This window comes from Schistocerca gregaria, chromosome 1 (genome assembly GCF_023897955.1).
Source record: "Schistocerca gregaria isolate iqSchGreg1 chromosome 1, iqSchGreg1.2, whole genome shotgun sequence".
Classification (NCBI taxonomy): Eukaryota; Metazoa; Arthropoda; class Insecta; order Orthoptera; family Acrididae; genus Schistocerca; species Schistocerca gregaria.
Genome location: NC_064920.1, coordinates 976,618,148 through 976,639,149, shown reverse-complemented (window position 1 = coordinate 976,639,149; position 21,002 = coordinate 976,618,148). Strand labels below are relative to the sequence as shown.

The following is a 21,002-nucleotide window of genomic DNA, read 5'->3' as shown; positions in this document are numbered from 1 at the left end:
ACCACAGACGGTAAGTTCCATATTGCTCAGAGCCATTTGAACCATTTGCTCCACTGAATGAGCTGTTCCTCATAGTTCATCCACGGTATATGAAGCTATTCGGTTTCTCAGAACAGAAGTATCACTCCATAAGTGCACCCTTTTTGTTCATCTCGTTTCCCAGCTCTGTTGTAGCGCGTTATTGACTAAAAGGCCAGAGTGAGGATTAGTCCGTTGACATGCATCGTTCTGTATGGCAAAACGTCTGTGCAATAAAACCAAACAGTATAAGTCGGCCGCTGTGGCCGAGCGGTTCTAGGCGCTTTAGTCCGGAACAGCGCTGCTGCTACCGTCGCAGGTTCTAATTCTGCCTTGGACATTGATGTGTGTGATGTCCTTCAGTTAGTTAGGTTAAGGTAGTTCTAAGTCTAGGGGACTGATGACCTCAAATGTTAAGTCCCATAGTGCTTAGAGCCATTTTGAACCAAACAATATAATCCACCGAATTACCTTAAACTGGTCGTACAGCCCTGAGACTGACGGACTATTAAGTGGTGGTTCCTATTTCGTTTATTGCCAAATTTACGCACGCTACAAGTGATTTTAAAAAAACTGAAATTTTGTTTGTTCAGAGAAGGGGCAGAGAGAAAAATGAACTTATTCGCAGTTTACTGTGTATATATACACTGCGTGACATAAAAAGTGAAGCATTCAGAAGGGAAGGACGAGACGAGACAAAATGAAATTTCGCAGGTTAAGCGGGTATGCTGTAATTTTTGTGATGACAGAATTAAGTCTAATTTATAAGAAAACTTTACAGTTTGAGCCCACTTGACATTATGGCGTTGCAACCCCTGCCTTGGATGCATGCGCCGATTCGGTTGGTTCAAATGGCTCTAAAAAATGAGCACTATGGGAGTTAACATCTGAAGTCATCAGTCCCCTAGAACTTAAAACTACTTAAACCTAACTTACCTAAGGACATCACACATATCCATGCCCGAAGCACGATTCGAACGTGCGAGCGTAGCCATCACGCGGTTCCAGACTGAAGCGCCTAGAACCGCTCGGTCACACCGGCCGGTGATTCGGTTGGGAAAGGCATAGTAAATACATTATATCCACTTCTGAGGCACGCTGGCCCACAAATGACGTAAGTGGCCCTCGATATTTTGGCAACTGGCGTTGGGACGAAGTTGACATTCGCGCTGGTATCACACATCTTCTACTGGAGACACATCTGGGGATCTTGCTGGTCACTGGAGTACTTCAGTATCACGCAGACAGTTCATAGATGTACGTGACGTGCGTAGACGAACATTGTCTTGTTGATAAATGGCCCCACCATACTGTCGCATGAGAGGTACCACGAGAGAGTGCAGAATGTCCTTTAATGTACTGTTGTGCCGTCAGAGTTGTCTGTCACCATCAGCCGTGACCTAAAGCCATACCTAAGGCTCCCCACGTCATGGCGCCATGAGTAACACCATTGAGCCCCTCCAAAAAATTAGAAGAGTCAGACTTCTTCCCTGGCCGCCGCAATAATCGCCAACGACGGTCATCCGGCACAGTGCAGAAACGCGATTCGTCTCTGAACACAGTGCGACACTATTCATCAACAATCCACTCTCACCGATGACGACACCGCTCCAACGCAGTCGTTTGTGTTGTGGTCGATGGCTGTTCGGAAAGTAAGGTCCGATCGGCCGCGAAATGGAAATCACAGCAAAAGTCAAAAACGTTTTATATTAAAGAGTTAACCACACCTTCCAACTACTTTTCTACGCCGTCACCGCTCTGACTGAGACATTGTCGTATCATTGTACCAGATTTCCAATAACCTCGTCACAGAAGGCAGCCTGTGCGGCCTGTGCTTGCTACCAATTATCTACGTCGATCTGCAGCCTGTTGTCCGTGCCAAAATGTTGTCTTCATGACCAGCGGTTCATGTGAGTAGAGAGGGAGAGCTCTGAGGGATCCAAGTCCGGGCTGTATGGCAAGTGACGAAAAACACTTCCCATCAAAAACACTGCAGGATTCAATTCATTGCCCTTTTAATGTGCGGCCGAGAATTGTCGTGAATAAGGAAATGCATGACAGTTACATTGTGTGGGCTGCATGAAATCGGGCGAAATCTCACAGGCACTCGTACTCGGCGAGACACACAGTTTCCCAGGCTTGTTCACGCGCCCCCTTTGCGATCAGAATTGAAAAGAGCGACGTTTATGCGAAGCTTCACTGGATTTTCACTGTGGTTTCCATTTCGCGATCGATGGGACCGTACTTCCTGTATGGCCCTCCTACAAACGGCAGCCTACGCATGAGACGATAATCTCTAGTCTGGCTGCTGCTGGTCTCTGTCCAATATCGCAGGATGACACAAAATGTTGGAGGTAGTGCTTTACTTGTTCTCAGTTGGCAAGTGTAGGTGTGAAAGAGTTAGATGTGCTTCATGCACAGTAGAGTGATCCTCCCATCTCTATAGTCAGACGTGGTCAAGCGGAAACTCGACGACGATTATGGCTGCCTTCACGTTACCAAGCGGACCAAGATCGAACCATCGTCACATCCGAATGTCCCACAAATCTGGATATTGCACGATTCGATCAGCTGGATCAATGGAGACCGCAAATGAGACTCCCTTTCAAACTGTCGGGTGCCAATAATGCTGTATGAGACCCTTATGCGCCATCTTTGTGATCACTCAATAACAGACGCTGTTCACGCCCCTTATATACTCTACCAGGCTGGTAACAGCACTAAACACGAACAAAACTAACGCTCTCTGGTTGCTTTTCTACATGTCACAGAGAACTGCAACTCTAATAGTACCCGCCGATGGTTTGTGTATGTACGTAGTTGCAGTGACATCGGACCATGTCTTCAGTGTGCTTCATCGCCCACAAAAATAAAATAACTAAGAATAGAATAAATAATTCCCATTGACATAAACATGAATATTAAAAAGTCAATAATAATAAAATTCTTAAGCTTTTGAATATTCCAGCACAGGCTCATGAATTAAAATACTTGTTCGTAGTTTAAGTTTCAGTGTCTTTATATCTCAGATAAAGAAGAAACTGAGTGTCTACAGTGACGCCGAACAAGGCACAGCTGTATGCATTGGAATCACATTTTGCTCCTCGATAAGAGGGCCAATTTCGATAGCTTTGTAAAAGTAAGTAATTGCGTTCTGGAGGTAATGATTAAAGTTAAATCGGCGAAGCACTACAGTCTTTTTGCAAACGAAATACAATGAGCCTGTCGTTACAGTGTGTTATCTTATGGGTTCGAATTCTAACCATTATGATCAGCATTACACGTAAGTGCATTCTTACGGTCCTATCGGCATTTTGTTTCTCGTCAAGGTATTGCCCCTTATTATCTTAAGCGTAGATTTATTTATTTATTATAACTTCTTTTGCTCTACTTTTTCTACGTAAATATGGTTTCTATATCTGAAAAATATAGTTTGAAACAAAACTTCTGCTGCCCTAGTCACACCTAGAAGGCACTGTGTGTGTCATCTAAAGTGCTCTGAGCTGAAAAGGCGATTTCGCCATACAGGTATTACACATAAGGAAAAAAATTAATGATAAATACGCAATCCTACACCTTAGTCACTGCAAGATTATAACTGATGTCATGGATACCAGAACATGGTTAACTTCGCACTAGAATCCTATGACTGTATTTTAAGGTATCTGTGTGTGAAACAGTAACATTAACTGAACGTTAAGAATAAAAACCACAAAAATTTTAGGACATTAGTTAAAGCAAAACCTTATCGTTCACGAACACTTAATTCTGATGACAAATGATTCAATACACATTTGCTTTTCTCCTTGCATTTATTTAGTACTCTGGTTACTTCTGTCACTTCAATCACATACTACTCCCCTCACACCTCTACCTTAAATTGAACTGACTACCCATAACCTGAAGACACAGTAATCTTACTGTCATATCCTCACAAAATCTAACAATCTATATGTAATATTACGTGAATTAGGTCTCAGCATTGTTTAAACTGGTGGAAAGCTTCAATATTCTTAACAGTAAAAAGCGGTTTAGCAATTATTTACGTTGAGTTCTTCTATGGCTTCTTTCACGGGTTTGTGTTGCAGACAGCCAGCTTTCTTCCAAAACTGCTGAGAGTAGTATTCAGATTTTACTATTTTTTTTCTATCAAGAGTGGTCCATATCACCAGTGCCATTCTTTTGATAATAGAACCCCTTTGGTTTTCATCTACAGCTTCCTTACAGCAAAGCGGTACGTCCACGATAATCTGTGCCCCCTTTTGTTACCCTTCATGGTGAGCTATCGTGAACTTACATTTCAGCAATATAATACGCGCATCTACACGGCGAAAGTGTCTACGGCTTGTCTTAGTAAACGCCAAATCCTACCATGGACAGCAAGGTCGCCGGATCTCTCCCCAATTGAGACTGTTTGGAATATTGCGGGCAGGGCCTTAAACCAGCTCGGGATTTTGATGCAGCGTGCCCGGTTTCGCGAAATACAAATGCAAAATTCTTCATTCTTTGTGTGCCATGGTTCTTTAGCTTCAGGCTCTTCGCGCTTGGATGAAGAACTCTCATTTTATTAATTGTAGCACGTATAACGTTTCATTTATACCTTCCCATAACAATGAGGGTACGGAGAAAATTTAAACAAACATAGTCACCTGTATTACTAAATAGATAACCAGGGCACGGTCCTAGTTACACGTTGCCTATGGGGTCCCAGGTTCAGCAAAGTTCAGGGTGTACATAAAGTCCGGGAACACTGTCAATTATTTATTGCACAAGAAGTAAACATTGAACACATGTCATACATACTACATTTTGAAGAGAAACTCTGAAAGTTTTTTTTTCTTTTTACAAATATTCGATATGCGTACTATGAGTGACCCGGCAGACGACAATACGGTAATTAATACGCTCCACACATTCACTTCACTCACACTGGGACGTCCGCTTCTCTTTGCCGGGCACAAGCAACCCGTCGTAACGAATTTGTTGTGCCAGTGGTAAATAGCCTTCCTTGGTGGTGGCTTCTTACTGTATTTGGTTCTAAACATCCGCTGTGCCACACTTGTTCTTGCGAACTCCACCACACAGAAAGCTCGCTGCGCACCTAAACTCCCTATTTTGTGACTACCGCTGACTATCGGCAAATTACCAAACTACACTGTGGCGGTATGCGTGGAAAAAAAAATTAAAAAAAAGAAACTTCCAGGGTTTCTCTTCAAAACGATATATGTATGATAACTGTACAATGTTTGGTTCTTGTGCAATAAATAATTGAGAGTTCCCGGACTTCATGTACACCCTGTATTATTTTCAGTACTGAATGCGTTTGATAGAATATAAACATTTCAAATGCTGTCATGGCTTACTCATTAAGGGTTATAATCTTATGGTAAAGCTTTAACACAAAAAGTCAAGTCTGTGGCCGAGTGGTTCTAGGCGCTTCAGTCCGGAACCGCGCTGCAGCTACGGTCGCAGGTTCGAATCCTGCCTCGAGCATGGATGTGTGTGATGTCCTTAGGTTAGTAAGATTTAAGTAGTTCTAAGTCTAGGGGGCTGATGACCTCAGATGTTAAGTCCTATATTGCTTAGCGCCAATAAGTCTAGTATTGCTGGTAAAAACACTGTATAATTTTCAGTACTGAATGCGTCTTGAGACAGTGCAACTCACGGCACGCAAGTTACCCAGACTATATTCATCCGAAGTTTGAAAATGAGAGCACTCTGCGGTTTCCAATACGCTTTACACTTAATTTCAAATCTTTGCAAAACTTTTTCTCGCTGACGATAGGAAAGAAATTTCACTTACTACATGTTCGCTGTTTATGCAGTAAAACTGCAGTATCAACTACTACTAACAACTCGGTTCGCAACACATTTTGCAGGCGATATCCAGGTATACCACTGAATGTACCTGAAAGATTATATCACTGTACGACACACAGTTCGGAAAGTACGACGTTTTATATGTAGAAGTGCGGTTCTTTAAGGAGTCGGGGATGATGGGTTTACTGGTTACGGTCAAGTAATGTAAAGGAAATATTAAATGTAGTCACTATGAGGATACCATTAGAAATTATTCTAGAACAGTTTCTGCAATAAAAAGTGTGAAATCTGTCCTTTGGTTTTATAATACCCTGTACAGAAGACAAGTTAGTGTCAAATGGTAGTCTTTCTTACTACAAACACGTGTCGCTAATTACGGCAACCGGCAGCTCGTTTCAGCAGCAGTAATAATGTTACGCCCTTATCACTCAGGATGAGTGCAGACGCTCATGACAACAGGCCGTGATAGTTGATCCTAGCATTAAGTAGGGCGTCTCGCTGCTCTGCATTAACTAAGAGCCGGTCGCAACACACTGCGTGTCCTTGTGTGATTCTACAGGCAGACGTGAATAAGAGCAGACGGCCAAGAGCGCGTACTTCAGGAGTATTCCGGCCACAGAAACCTGTCAAGCGCGGCCGACAGCTGTGTGGAAGGAGAATCCTGTGCACAGAGTCTCTACCCTCCGGTGATAAACTGATGGCCGTTAAAGCTGCCACATAAGGAAGCACAGTACGTACCGAAATTTTACTTATTGTGCGTATACAGGACCGTGTCCCCATAAAATAATATCCCAGTTTCAATGGTATAACAGTTAAAGTTAGACTATTTACAACAAATCACACATCCAATTCAAAGTAAACCAACCTAGTTTTTCTCACAGCTGTTAAATATGTGCATCTTTAGTTACATGGCAGACATCCAACCTGAACTACGCCTTTTCTAAATTTCTTTTTGGTCTCCTTTATTGCTTGGTGAATATACACATTGAATAATAAAGATAGTCTGCAGCCCGTCTCACCCCCATCTCAACCACTGCTTCCCTTTCATGTTCTTCTACTCTCATAATCGCAGTCTTGTTTTTAGTAGTCTGGAGTGCTGAAAGTAAAAACCTCTTCAGTTCTGCGTCTCCACTCTGGCAAATCGTTAGATAGTAGTGGAACGTGCACACGATCCTTTATAAAGCCCCAAACGAAAAAATCGCATGGCATGTGGACAGGTGAACGTGGAGGCTAGCGGAAAAGAGCTGTGTCGTATTGACCGTTAAGAGCAACCCAGTGGTCAGGGATTTCGACGTTAGACCGCTCTCTTGCAAAGAACTGCCAATCGGGAGAGCTCGATCATGTTGCCAAATTAAGTATTCGGGTTCACTTTTAACTGGGGAAAGATCCATTCTTCCAATATGTCCCGATAAGCGATCCGTGTTACGGTAACTTCAGCACAAAAAGACGAGCTACGAAGGAATTATCCGATTAGGACGGAAATCTGTAGTGGTACAGACAACAAATAATTACAATTTCAGAAAACTCTGATAACTCAAGACAGAGTTTCACAAACAGAGCGAGACAATAAAGATTTTGCCCAATTCTGGTCCTTATTAAAGCAGTTATTCACTTTGGAATTGATTGACAGAATTGTTGGATGCCCTCCTACGAGATATCGTGCCTAATTCTGTCCAATCGATGCGTTAGATCGTCAAAATCCCGAGATAAGTGCGCTGCCCATAATGCTCCAAACTTTCCCAATTGGGGAGAGAGCTTCACTGGTCATCGGAGCTCAGCTAGAAGCGGAAATCACCACTGAAGACAATTCTACGTCCTTCAGTGAGATTCTAGGCCGAAGAAACGTCTGGAGACGCCCCCGACAGCGGTTGGATTCCTACCTGGCTGTCCATCGCCATATTGCCCGACAACCAGGAGTCATGGTCTGGGGTGCCATTTCATTTTATAGCAGGATCCCTTTGGTTTCATCCCCGTTGCGCTTCCAGTACAGCGGTATGTAGACAGCACCCTACCCTTCGTTTTGTTGCTCTTTGTGGTAAGGCATCCTGGGCTTACATGTTAGCAAGACAATGTCCGCCCACACATGGTGATAGTTTATATTGCTTGTCTTTGTGGTTGCCAAACCCTACCTCTGCCAACAAGGTCTTTGTGGTTGCCAAACCCTGCCTCTGTCAACAAGGTCGCCAGTCGCACCCCAATTGAGAAGATTTGGAGCATTATGAGCAGGCTCATCCAACCGGCCCGGGATTTTGACTGTCCAACGCGACAGTTGGACAGAATTAGACACGGTGTCCCTCAGGAGCGCATCCAACAACTCTTGCCAATCAATGCCGAGCCGAAATAACTGCTTGCTGCATGACGTCATCGCCAAACCTTAAAGTTTTTATTTTTTCTCTCTGAACTATAACGCTTTTCTAAATGTCCTTCTGCTGTCCTTTATTGCTTGCTCAATGTAGACATTGATCAACGTGAGGGGTAGTCTACAACTCCGTTTAAATCCCATCTCAACCACTACTATCCTTTCATGTTCTTCGACTCTCATAACAGCAGTCTTGTTTTTAATACATACTGTAAAGAACCTTTCGCTCCCTGTATTTTTACCCTGCTACCTACAAAATTTCAGACGGTCTTGTCCATAAACATTGAGCTTTCTCTGAATCTGCAGGTTGTATAAGCATAGGTTTGCCTTTCTTCAGCCTATCGTCCAGGATAAGTCGTAGGGTATTGCCTCTCGTCTTCCTGTATTTGTCTGGAACCCAAACTGATTTTCTCTGAGATCAGCTTCTACCAGTACTTCCATTCTTCTGTAAATAATTCGTGCCATTATTTTCTAATCATGATTCAATAAACTAATTGAAACTTCCTGGCAGATTAAAACTGTGTGCTCGACCGAGACTCGAACTCGGGACCTTTGCCTTTCGCGGGCAAGTGCTCTACCATCTGAGCTACCGAAGCACGACTCACGTCCGGTACTCACAGCTTTACTTCTGCCAGTACCTCGTCTCCTACCTTCCAAACTTCAATAAACTAATTGTTAGATACTATGCCCAGCTGTGAGTACCTGCCATCTTTGGAAGTGGAATTATTACAGTCTTCTTGAATTGTCAACGTACTTCCCCTGTCTCTTACACCTTGGACACCAGGTGGAATAGTTTAGCAATGCCTGGGTCTTCCAACGATCTCAATGATTCTGAGGGAATCTCCAAATGTTCAAATGGTTCAAATGGCTCTGAGCACTAAGGGACTTAACAGCTGGGGTCATCAGTCCTCTAAAACTCGGAACTACTTAAACCTAACTTACCTAAGGACATCACACACATCCATGCCCGAGCCAGGATTCGAACCTGCAACCGTAGTAGTCGCGCGGTTCCGGAATGAAACGCCTAAAACCGCTCGGCCACTCCGGCCGGCATCTCCAAAGGCCTTTTTGACTTTCTTGTCGGCCGCATCTATCTTTACCCTAGTCGTGCATATTTCCGCAACATGCATTTGTCTTCCAAAAAATGACCAACAAGGAGAAAAACCGGATAGTATCCGATTACAAGATTAGTGGTGAACAAATGGGCACGTCACATCGTATAAGTCTTTACAAAACAAAATCAAAGTAATGAAAAACGTAGATTTCTTGGAGGAGTTCGGAGCATCTATAAAGGAAATCGGATACAAGACGTTAGTTCGATCAATTCGCGAGTACTGTTCCAGCGTTTGGTCGCTTGCGTAACAGAGATCACAAAAAAGGGACTTGTTGCTATGGTAGTAACTGGTTGGTGAGCCATAAGAAAGCGTAACTGAAATTCTTGGGTAACTTAAATAGAAATCCTTGGAAGAAAGACAGCGCGAAACCCTGTGTTATAAATTTGGAGAACCAGTATTCGATACCAACTGTGCGAACATAATGTTGGCAGCATAGTGTATTTTGTGTAGGAGCCGTGAAAATGTCAGATTATCGCGCAAGCAGAGGCCTTTAGGCAGTCATTCTTCTGTCGCTCAGTACACTAACTGAAAAGAATAGAAAAATCGATACTATTGTTACGAAGAACACTCTTCCACAGCCGCTTGCGGAGTATACGCCCTATATGTAATCACTAATTGATCTTCCACAACCAGTCACTCACTGTAAACAATGATGGTCTCCTCAACGGATACGTTGTAATTAGGCTGTTTAGGTTTTTATGTTGGTAACGCTACACAGTGCTCTGCATGAAAATCGCTGACTGCGCTATGTGCAGTCTGTGGCTGGTTGGACTCATTTTTGGAATATTCGGTTGTGTCTTGTTGGGCAGTTGTATGAACAGCGCGTAGCGTTGAACAGTTGGAGGTGAGCCGCCAACAGGTGGTGGATTGGGGGGGGGGGGGGGTTGGAGAGAGAGAGAGAGAGAGAGATGAGTTTTGAGCGGACGATCTGGACGTGTGTCCGTCAGAACAAGGAAATTTGTTTAATTGGATGTCACAAAATTATATACATATATTATGACTTTTGAACACTATTAAGGTAAATACATTGTTTGTTGTCTATCAAAATCTTTCATTTGCTAACTATACCTATCAGTAGTTAGAATCTTTTATTTAGCTGGCAGTATTGGCGCTCGCTGTATCGCAGTAGTTTGAGTAACGAAGATTTTTGTGAGGTAAGTGACTCATGAAAGGTACAGTTTATTGTTCGTCAGGGCCATTTTTTGTACGGATTATTGAAAGTCAGATTGCATTGCGCTAAAAAATATTGTCAGTTTAGTGATGATCAGAATAAGTAAAGAGAAAACTGTCTGAGTGCGTTGAGTTTTACTCAGATGTTTCTGTATCAAAAAACGTAAGAATTTTACCAGCACAGTCATTCATAATTTTTTGAAGGGGGCGTTTCAACGTCACATACTATTGTTTATTGTCTATTATTTTCCAAGGGAACACCACAAAAGTCAATGTGACAGGCAGTTGTTTGCTATGAAACATACACAGAGCCCAAGAACGTGCCTCACACCCATTGCTATTTCAATTCTCGTACCGCCGAAATATTCAATAGTTTTGAATCAGAATCTCTAGAGAAGGTTTGAGACATCGAGTGTTTATAAGAACATAGGATCTTCTTTTTATCGTAGAGATCATCTCCCGACGATTGTTAAAAATGCTTAGAAACGTCCGGTCACGCCTACAACAGGCAGGTTGGAAATAATCAGTTGGCGTACGTAACGGATCATTCGACCGTGTGCGGACAGACACTTAAAACTTTCAGTGATGCCAGCAGTTCGCTACGAGTGTCCTGAAACGCTAAGCGCCCCACGGCTTTTATCGGCGCAGGCCAGCGTGCGCGACGCAGCATTTGTAAATGAGGAGATGCAAAGCGAGAGTTCATGAATAAACACCTGCGTGTCCTCAGCTGATACAGTGACCTCTGTGCAAGTATTGTCCGTCCACGGCGTTACACCAGTTATGCTAACGGACTGAAATGATGGATTCGTTCCTAAATAGAGACTAGACATTGCTCTCAGCCTACTTTCTTTCCGGGCGAAGGCCTTTATTTACTGTCGAGTTGTTGTTATGACCACATTCTAAGTGGACGTGTGGAGTGTCTGTCTCATGAGATATGTCACATGAATTACATTGTAGTAGTACACTGCATGAGAAAAAAGGTGAAGCACCCAGAAGACATAGTCGGATGTTAACGTAACTTCGTACACGTACACACCATTGGAGGTTATGTGAGTGATTTAGGTAACAATTTTCTGTTAATCCATCGGCACACGGGCCGTGCTGTGAACGTCAACGCTGGGAGTGCTGAGTTCAACGTGCTGCTGAACGCTCAGAAATGATGCGACTTGTGCACACGGTACGTGAGCCCCAACGTGGTATACGCGATCACGACGCACTCCACCGGCAGTTGCGGGATGTTTCTAGTTCGTAAATCGCACTGTTTACTAAACAGTCGCGGCTAAAATTCCCACGTTAGCTCTATTAAAACGCACATTTCCTCCATCGTCCATATGCTAGTCACGTTCTTCTATACATGGTGGTGGTGGTGGTGGTGGTGGTGAAGTTCCATACTCCTTGACAGAGCGCGGGGTAACGTTGGGGGACACCCGCACCGCCGTACTAGGCAAGCCTTCCTCCGACCGTAATGGGGATGAATGATGATCATGATTATGAAGACGACACAACACCCAGTCATTTCGAGGCAGGTGAAAATCCCTGACCCTGAGCCCGAACGAGGACTTATAATCTGTAGATGAAATATACACAAATAAAAACTTAAATACCCATGTACATGTTTTAAGATGAAAAGGAAAGTACCATGTCCAATCAATAAGGGAACAGAATGAGATTTTCACTCTGCAGCGGAGTGTGCGCTGATATGAAACTTCCTGTCAGATTAAAATTGTGTGCAGGAGAGCTTCTGTCAAGTTTTGAAGGTAGGAGACTAGATACTGGCAGAAGTAAAGGTGTGAGGACGGGCTGTGATTTCTCTGCCTCGTGATGGCTGGGTGTTGTGTGCTGTCCTTAGGTTAGTTAGGTTTAAGTAGTTCTAAGTTCTAGGGAACTGATGACCATAGATGTTAAGTCCCATAGTGCTCAGAGCCATTTGAACCATTTTTTGAACGGGCTGTGAGTCGTGCTTGGGTAGCTCAGTTGGTAGAGCACTTGCCCGCGTAAGGCAAAGGTCCCCAGTTCGAGTCTCGGTCCGGCACACAGTTTTAATCTGCCAGGAAGTTTAATAGGGACACAGGCTTATAAACGCTCCATTACAAACTTTCCGATACAAATTTGCAATACTTCTCCAATAAGATAAACATTATTTCATCATTCCAACTTTTAAGTAAAACCCCAAGGTCAGTCTTACTTGAGCACTGTTCCTACCCAGTAGCAGAATCTTTGCAACATGTAAATTGCGAAACGTAAAAGAAAAAGGAGCGAAATATCTTTATACACGTAGCGCAAGCTGTCCTGTAGATTAAGTCAATCTAACAAACACACACCTAAAAAAAAGGTGAACTTATATTTACATAACATCAAATATTACAGTATATACTTAATATTAAACTAATAATAAAGCATCAGAAACTAATAAAAACGTAAAAGGAAGGGAAAAAAACCTTAGATGTGGCGAGACGCGAATCACCGCCCTATCACTCTTGATATGGATCAGTGAAGCTACTATCTACGCTAAACCAACAACACATTGTCACTATCCAATCCTAGCACTTGCTAAAAGCTTTAATCGTAGTTATGTTACTAATTGAAATTTAATTATATCAAATTGTACCAAGAACAATGCGTTTTAGGTGGATCCTCAGGTGTGTCATTGCCTTCAAATACTCTCATTATATGCAAGTTACAATAATCCTTTTGCCACGAATATGATGTTTCTCATTATTTTATTGCAACGAATCACACAGTTAACAACGGGTTTTCGAGTGATTCTCAATCTGCTGGTGCTTATAAACAGAAAATATATGTATAGGCTTGAAATTAATGCCAATATGGAGCCTCACAGCTATGTGCTGGAGGGAGATGGCGTGCATGTGATGTAGGTGGCGTCGTGCCATCTCGTTGGTCGGCGCTCAGAGGCACGCTCAGAATATCTGACATGCTAGAGATTGCTCTGCACGCTCAGAATATCTGACATGCTAGAGATTGCTCTGCACGCTCAGAATATCTGACATGCTAGATATTGCTCTGCACGTTCGGAAAGACTCCCTAAAGCCGTCGTCACACGGACCGTACTGCCGAACGCTAACGATGAGTGTGCCAAGTTGAACGTGCTGTTGAACGCTCACGAACGATGCGACTTGTGCATACGGTACGTGGGCCCGAACGTGATATACACGATCACAGCGCACTTCAGCGGCAGTTGTGGGATGTTTACTCAACAGACTGTGTAAAATTCCCACTTTAGCTCTATTAAAGCGCACATTTCCTACATTGTTGTACCCTATTCAAGTTGTTCTATATGTAATATACCCAAATAAAAACTTCAAATACCGATGAACATGTTTTAAGACAAAAAGGAAAGTACCATGTCCAATCAATAAGGACACAGGCTTATAAAAGTTCCATTACAAACAGTGCGACATAAATTTACAATAGTTCTGCACATAAGATAAACACTATTTTATCTTCCCCCACATTTTAGTAAAACCCTAAAGTTATTCTTTCTTGATCACTGTTCCTACCCAATAGCAGAAACTTTACAATATGTAAATCACGAAACTCAAAAGAAAAAGGAACAAAATATCTTTATACAAGTAGCGCAAGCTGTCCTGTATATTGAGCCAATCGAACACTCACTGCTCAAAAAAGGGGAACTTATATTTACGAAACATCAAATACTGTAGTATATACTTACATTTAACTAATAATAAAGCACCAGAACATTTATATATGCGAATATTATGAAAAAAAATTTAGACTTGGCGAGAAGCGAACTGTCATCACATCATGTTTCCGGTCTTGAATCACCAACGCTACTCACTACATTAAAGTGATATCAGCCAGTATACGCCACATTTTAAGATCTTGCCACTTGCTAAAAGCTTTAACCGTAACTATGTTACTAACTGAAATTTAATTGTCGCTACCTTCAAATGATATACTCTCATAACACGCAAGTTACAATAATTCTTTTGCGACGAATATGATGTTTCTCATTATTTTATTGGAACAAGTGACACAGTTAACAACAGGTTTTCCGGTGATTCTCAATTTGCTGGTGCTCAGTAACGGCACATATACATATGGGCTTGATATGAATGCCAATATGGCGTCTCACAACCCTGTGCTGAAGGGAGATGGCGTGCATGTGACGTAGGTGGCTTTGTGCCATCTGATTGGTCAACGCTCAGACCCACGCTCAGGATATCTGACATACTATATATTGCTCTGCACGTTCGGAAAGACCCCCGAAGGTGCTATTCCACGCTACGACGTCAAAAAATTCGGCACGCTCAACGTTCGTATGTACGGTCCGTGTGCCGACGGCTTAACGTGCTATTCCACGCTTTGACGCCAGTACCTCGGCACGCTCAACGTTCAGATGCACGGTCCGTGCGCCGACGGCTTTACAGGTAGAACGCCTACCAGAGTTCACTCGTTTTTGTTCGTTTTTACTGTCATCAGAGCGTATGAGGGTGAGTGAACGGCGTCAGATCTGAGTGACCACTGTTAATGACACAGAGATGGCGCGTTCGTCTTAGACAGCGTTATCAGCACATGACAGAATTTGAATGGGGTCTCGGTCTCTATTTGGCCAGCTGGTCGAATCGCACAATGTCCAGATTTATGGAGCATTCGTTTGTGACAGCATTCCAGTGTTTGACTACATAAGAACATGAGGGCAGTCATACCATATTCATCATCAAGGTTTCGGTCCACTACATTTGACCACCAGAAGACAGGGTCGCCATATTTGGAACCATGCACATCGTAACTCCTCCACATCTGCACCCGCCGTCAGAGATCAAGTAATGGGCTCCGTGCAACATTCTGTCTCATCCCGTACCATTGGTCAGAGATTGGCAGCAGCCAGACAAGGGAATTACTGTCCAGTGCATAGGCTTCCGCTAACACCCAAACATAAACAGTTGCCTTAGGAGTGGTGTTGAGAGTTCGAAGCAGTGACTGCTAATGAATGGCGTCGCATTGTGTTCAGCAATGAATTGTGGCAATGCGTTATCCAGGATGAGAACAGTCGGTGAGTATATGGGGGGGGGGGGGGGGGGGAAGTGGTATGTTGCCCAACCAATACCGGAACATTTATTCTCGAAATTTCAACAATAAACTGCTCCGTGATGGAAAATCGCGCCGTGGCGCCCTCGCTCCTGATAAATGATACGGTGACAAAACACATCGTTCTTCGTTGCATGCCCTCTGTCTTACTGCAGTAACTGATGCACAATAGTTGTTCGAACGACTATTTTGTATGCCACATCTTTCGTGGATGTATTTTTTTTTCTTAAAGATTCATCCAATGAATCTCGGACTGGTATCTGCTTTACCTACAGTTTGTTTCATGTGGTCATTGCACTTAAGGTCGTTTCGATTGCTTAGTCCTACATATTGTATAGTAATCACTGCTTCCAATGATTTATCACCAAAAGTGTAATGGAACAGTAGTGGATCTCTTTGCCTTTATGTGCAATACGTTTTATTTACTTATTTATTTATTTACGTGCAGAGTCAACTGTCAGTTCCTGTCCTAATCGTCTACTCTCTGCAGATTTGCCTGTATTTTGCTACAGTCTTCAAGGGGGTTGCTACCTTCCTATACACATCACAATGGTCCGTTAATAGCGTCACGGAGCTTCCAAGGCTTTCCGCTAGATCTTTTATATAAACTGTAAATATAACGGACAGTCAAATCAAAATGAGTTATATGGGAAAAAAGTAAGTAAACTGTTTTATTTCAAAAGTAGCAGGCATAGCTGTTAATACATTGCCTATGGAATTATGATGGAACCCGAAGCAAATCGACGGTGACGAGTGTCTATCATCAGAATTCCAAAAATATGAAAATCGCATGGGGAGAGCCCAGTAGACTGTATCGAGGAAGTGTGAGGGCTCCCCAGCGAAACTTATGCAGCTTAGTCGAAACAACCCGCCCACATGTTTAGAGTACGCTGCACAAGTTTCGCTGGGAAACCCTCGCACATTCTCCATACAGTTCCGATCTCTGCAAAAGCAAACATTTTGCCATGAAGGCATTGACCGTCTTGTCTCATAATGGGATAAATTTATTAACAGTTATGGCGATTATTTTTGAGATAAAGAAATTTACTTAATTTTTTCCCTAACTGTCTCGCTTTCATTTCATTGCCCCTTATACGAGAGTCCCTATAACACTCCCTTGGGGCACTCCCGAAATTATCTCCACGTTTGTCAATTCTGTTCCGTTAAGAACGTCGTTTTGGGATCTATCTGCAGACAAGTCCTGTATCGAACCACAAATGTGGTCCGATACTCGCTAAGCTTGTATTTCATTTACTTTCACTATAGTGCGTAACCGTGGCAAACGCATTGCGGAAGTAAAGAGTCATGGCATCAAGCTGGGTGCCGTTGTCTACGTCCTTCTGGATACCATTGTTCCGCAAGATCTCTGTTTGCCGATTCCATTTTGATTTTTACAGACGAGATTTTCGTTCCATAAAACGTCATACGGCCCGAGGATGAAACATGTTCCATAATTCTAAAACACTGAGATGTAGGCTTATTATGCGCGTCTGTCCGATGATCCTTCTTGGAAATGGAAATGACCTGCGCTACTTTTTCGATCGTTAGGGACCCTTGGTTGCCCCAATGACCTGTGACCTTTCCCGTAATCTCTGTCCTCATTGGTATCTCATATGCCTTGAGCAGTTTTAGTTGGCTTTCTATTCCGGAACCGCTTATCTCGATATCTGGCATTTCAGCGTTCGTGCTGTCGGCCAGTCGGAGCAACTGATAGTGTCGCAGCTGTAGCTGTGTCGCTTCCTGCGTCACGTGACACGGCTTTCTCTGTCTGGGGCGCCTCCTCTGTATGCCTTCCCTGTACCGCTGCACTGCCGACGTGGCTCTGCGCACAGAAGGCAGACGCATTGTTCTTGCGTCACCGATGGAAATACATCTGCTGATTCATGCCCCTGTGTTGTCCTCAATGTGCTTAGATTTTGTACAGTACACCTCTTGGATTGGGTTAAGATCAATTAACAGCAGCAGCAGCAGCTGCTGCTGCTGCAGCAGCAGCAACCACTTCATCTCCACAGCTGACAAAGGCCTCCACTAAATTTTTCCACGTATTATGGTCATCAGCTGTACGCATCCATATAGTCCTCGCATGCTTTCAGTTTAGGCGTTCAACGAATTCGAAAGTAAAGTTCTATGTACTGACTTGGCAGAAAATCCTAAGAAATTTTGGTCTTAAATGAAAGCGGTAGGTGGATCAAAACGAAATGTCCAGACACTCTGTGACCAAAATGGTACTGAAACAGAGGATGACAGACTAAAGGCCGAAATACTAAATGTCTTTTTCCAAATCTGTTTCACAGAGGAAGGCTGCACTGTAGTTCCTTCTCTAGATTGTCGCACAGATGACAAAATGGTAGATATCGAAATAGATGAGAGGGATAGAAAAACAAAATCGCTCAAAAGAGGAAAGGCCGCTGGACCTGGTGGGATATCAGTTCGATTTTACACAGAGTACGCGAAGGAACTTGCCCTCTTCTTGCAGCGGTGTACCGCAGGTCTCTAGAAGAAAGCAGCATTCCAAAAGATTGGAAAAGGGCACAGGTCATCCCTGTTTTAAAGAAGGGACGTCGAACAGATGTGCAGAACTATAGACCTATATCTCTAACGTCGATCGGTTGTAGAATTTTGTAACACGTATTATGTTAGAGTATAATGTCTTTTCTGGAGACTAAAAATCTACTCTGTAGGAATCAGCATGGGTTTAGAAAAAGACGGTCGTGTGAAACCCAGCTCGCGCTATTCATCCACGAGACTGAGGGCCATAGACAAGGGTTCCCAGATAGATGCCATGTTTCTTCACTTCCGCAAGGCGTTCGATACAGTTCCCCACAGTCGTTTAATGAACAAAATAAGAGCATATGGACTATCAGACCAATTGTGTGATTTGATTGAAGAGTTTCTAGATAACAGAACGCAGCATGTCATTCTCAATGGAGAGAAGTCTTCCGAAGTAAGAGTGATTTCAGGTGTGCCCAGGGGAGTGTCGTAGGACCGTTGCTATTCACATACATAAATGACCTTGCGGAAGTTCAGTTAGGCTTTTTGCGGGTGATGCTATAGTATATCGACAGGTTGTAACAATGGAAAATTGTACTGAAATGCGGGAGGATCTGCAACGAATTGACGCATGGTGCAGGGAATGGCAATTGAATCTCAATGTAGACAAGTGTAATATGCTGCAATGCATAGAAAGAAAAATCCTTTTATCATTTAGCTACAATATAGCAGGTCAGCAACCGCAAGCAGTTAATTCCATAAATTATCTGGGAGTAGGCATTAGGAGTGATTTAAAATGGAATGACCATATAAAATTAATCGTCGGTTAAGCAGATGCCGGACTGAGATTCATTGGAAGAATCCTAAGGAAATGCAATCCGAAAACAAAAGAAGTAGGTTACAGTACACTTGTTCGCCCACTGCTTGAATACTGTTCACCGGTGTGGGATGCGTACCAGATAGGGCTGATAGAAGAGGTAGAGAAGATCCAACGGAGAGCAGCGCGCTTCGTTACAGGATCATTTAGTAATCGCGATTGCGTTATGGAGATGATAAACTCCAGTGAACGACTCTGCAAGAGAAACGCTCAGTAACTCGGTACGGCTTATGTTGAAGTTTCGAGAACGCACCTTCACCGAGGATTCAGGCAGTATATTTCTCCCTCCTACGTATATCTCGCGAAGAGACCAGGAGGATAAAATGAGAGAGATTAGAGCCCACACAGAGGAATACCGACGATCTTTCTTTCCAAGAACAATACAAGACTGGAATAGAAGGGAGAACCGATAGACGTACTCAAAGTACCCTCCGCCACTCACCGTCAGGTGGCTTGCTGAGTATGGATGTAGATGTAGATGTAGACATGGAACTCACACAGTACTACTTATCTTACTGAAGTCTTTTTCCAAATTGTTCAAAAAAGTAATGTTCTCAAGAGCAGTCTGATATTTAAGTAGAAAAAATTAGCTTAGCACATCGTAGTTTGCGTTCCAGAGGGATTGTTTGACTAACTACGTTATTCGTACATGCCCTTACCAAATACTACAGATCTTAAATAATAACAAATCGCCAGTTGGTATTTTTTGTTACTTTTTCAAGGCATTTGATTGCGTAGGTCATGTTACTGTGGCAAAGCGCCGTAGACCGGACGGCTACCTCCCGCGGCAGCGACATTGGACTGCTGATGACTGGAAACATGTTGACTGGTCGGACGAGTCTCGTTTCAAATTGTATCGAGCGGATGGAAGAGTACGGGTCCATATCACGCCGTCTTGTGGCATTTCTGCGTGCTCGCGGGGGACCTTCTCGTGGTTAGGCAGGTGTACCAGTTCCTTTGGCTCTTTGGCGTAGATTAGGCACATATAAATACACAATTACGGATGTACATAATGATTATTCACATACACGGCCACATTGATATAAAATCAATGTTACAGTCAAATTTCTGCACTGGACATAAGTATCTAGTGATAGAAAAGTAACTGTACTGTAACTTTTTTTTAAAAAACTTGAAAATTTCCATAGTAATTTCCACTGTCAATTTTAAACATTTTTCGCTCAAACATTTTTGAGAATACATTCCACGACAACAGCTCCACGTATGGTTCAAATGGCTTTGAGCACTATGGCACTTCATTGCTGAGGTCATCAGTCCCCTAGAACTTAGAACTACTTAAAACTACATTTATGTCCGAGGCAGGATTCGAACCTGCGACTGAAGCGCCTAGAACCGCTTAGCCACCCCGGCCGGCACTCTTAGAAAATCGTAAGCTTTATAGAGTTGATGGCATTACAAACAACTAGTTTGAGCGTTACCTAACTAACAGAAAGCAAAAAGTTATTCCAAATAATTCAAATCGTTGAAGGATAAAAAAATCTAGCGACTGAGGCAAATCGCGAAGTCCTACAGCGTTCAGTTTTGGATCCACTCCTTATATATTAGAGAAACTTTCCACTTAAGATTGTTGTTGTTGTGGTGGTGGTGGTGGTGGTGGTGGTGGTGGTGGTGGTGGTGGTCTTTAGTCCTGAGACTGGTCTTATGCAGCTCTCCATGCTACCTTATCCTGTGCAAGCTTCATCTCCTAGTACTTACTGCAACCCACATCCTTCTTAATCTGCTTAGTGTATTCATCTCTTGGCCTCCCTCTACGATTTTTACCCTTCGCACTGCCCTCCAATGCTAAATTTGTGATCCCTTGATGCCTCAGAACATGTCATACCAACCGATCCGTTCTTCTAAGTTGTGCCACAAACTTCTCTTATCCCAGTTCTATTCAATACTTCATCATTAGTTATGTGATCTACCCATCTAACCTTCAGCATTCTTCTGTAGCACCATATTTCGAAAGCTTCTATTCTCTTCTTGTCCAAATTATTTGTGGTGTCACCGCAAGACACCACACTTGCTAGGTGATAGCCTTTAAATCGGCCGCGGTCCGGTAGTATACGTCGGACCCGCG

At 43.1% G+C, this 21,002-nt stretch overlaps 1 protein-coding gene across 3 annotated transcripts in view; it reads left to right on the top strand.

Annotated features, from left to right (window-relative positions):
• Positions 1-21,002, top strand: part of LOC126277228 (major facilitator superfamily domain-containing protein 6) — a 217,166-nt gene that overhangs the window by 41,395 nt on the left and 154,769 nt on the right. The window contains exon 1 of one of the 3 annotated variants that reach the window (XM_049977340.1): positions 6,403-6,568. The exons of the other annotated variants lie outside the window; for them this stretch is intronic. The gene's annotated coding sequence lies outside the window, so the exon portion shown is untranslated. Of the gene's footprint in view, positions 1-6,402; positions 6,569-21,002 lie in introns of those variants that run through there. 3 annotated transcript variants of the gene reach the window in all.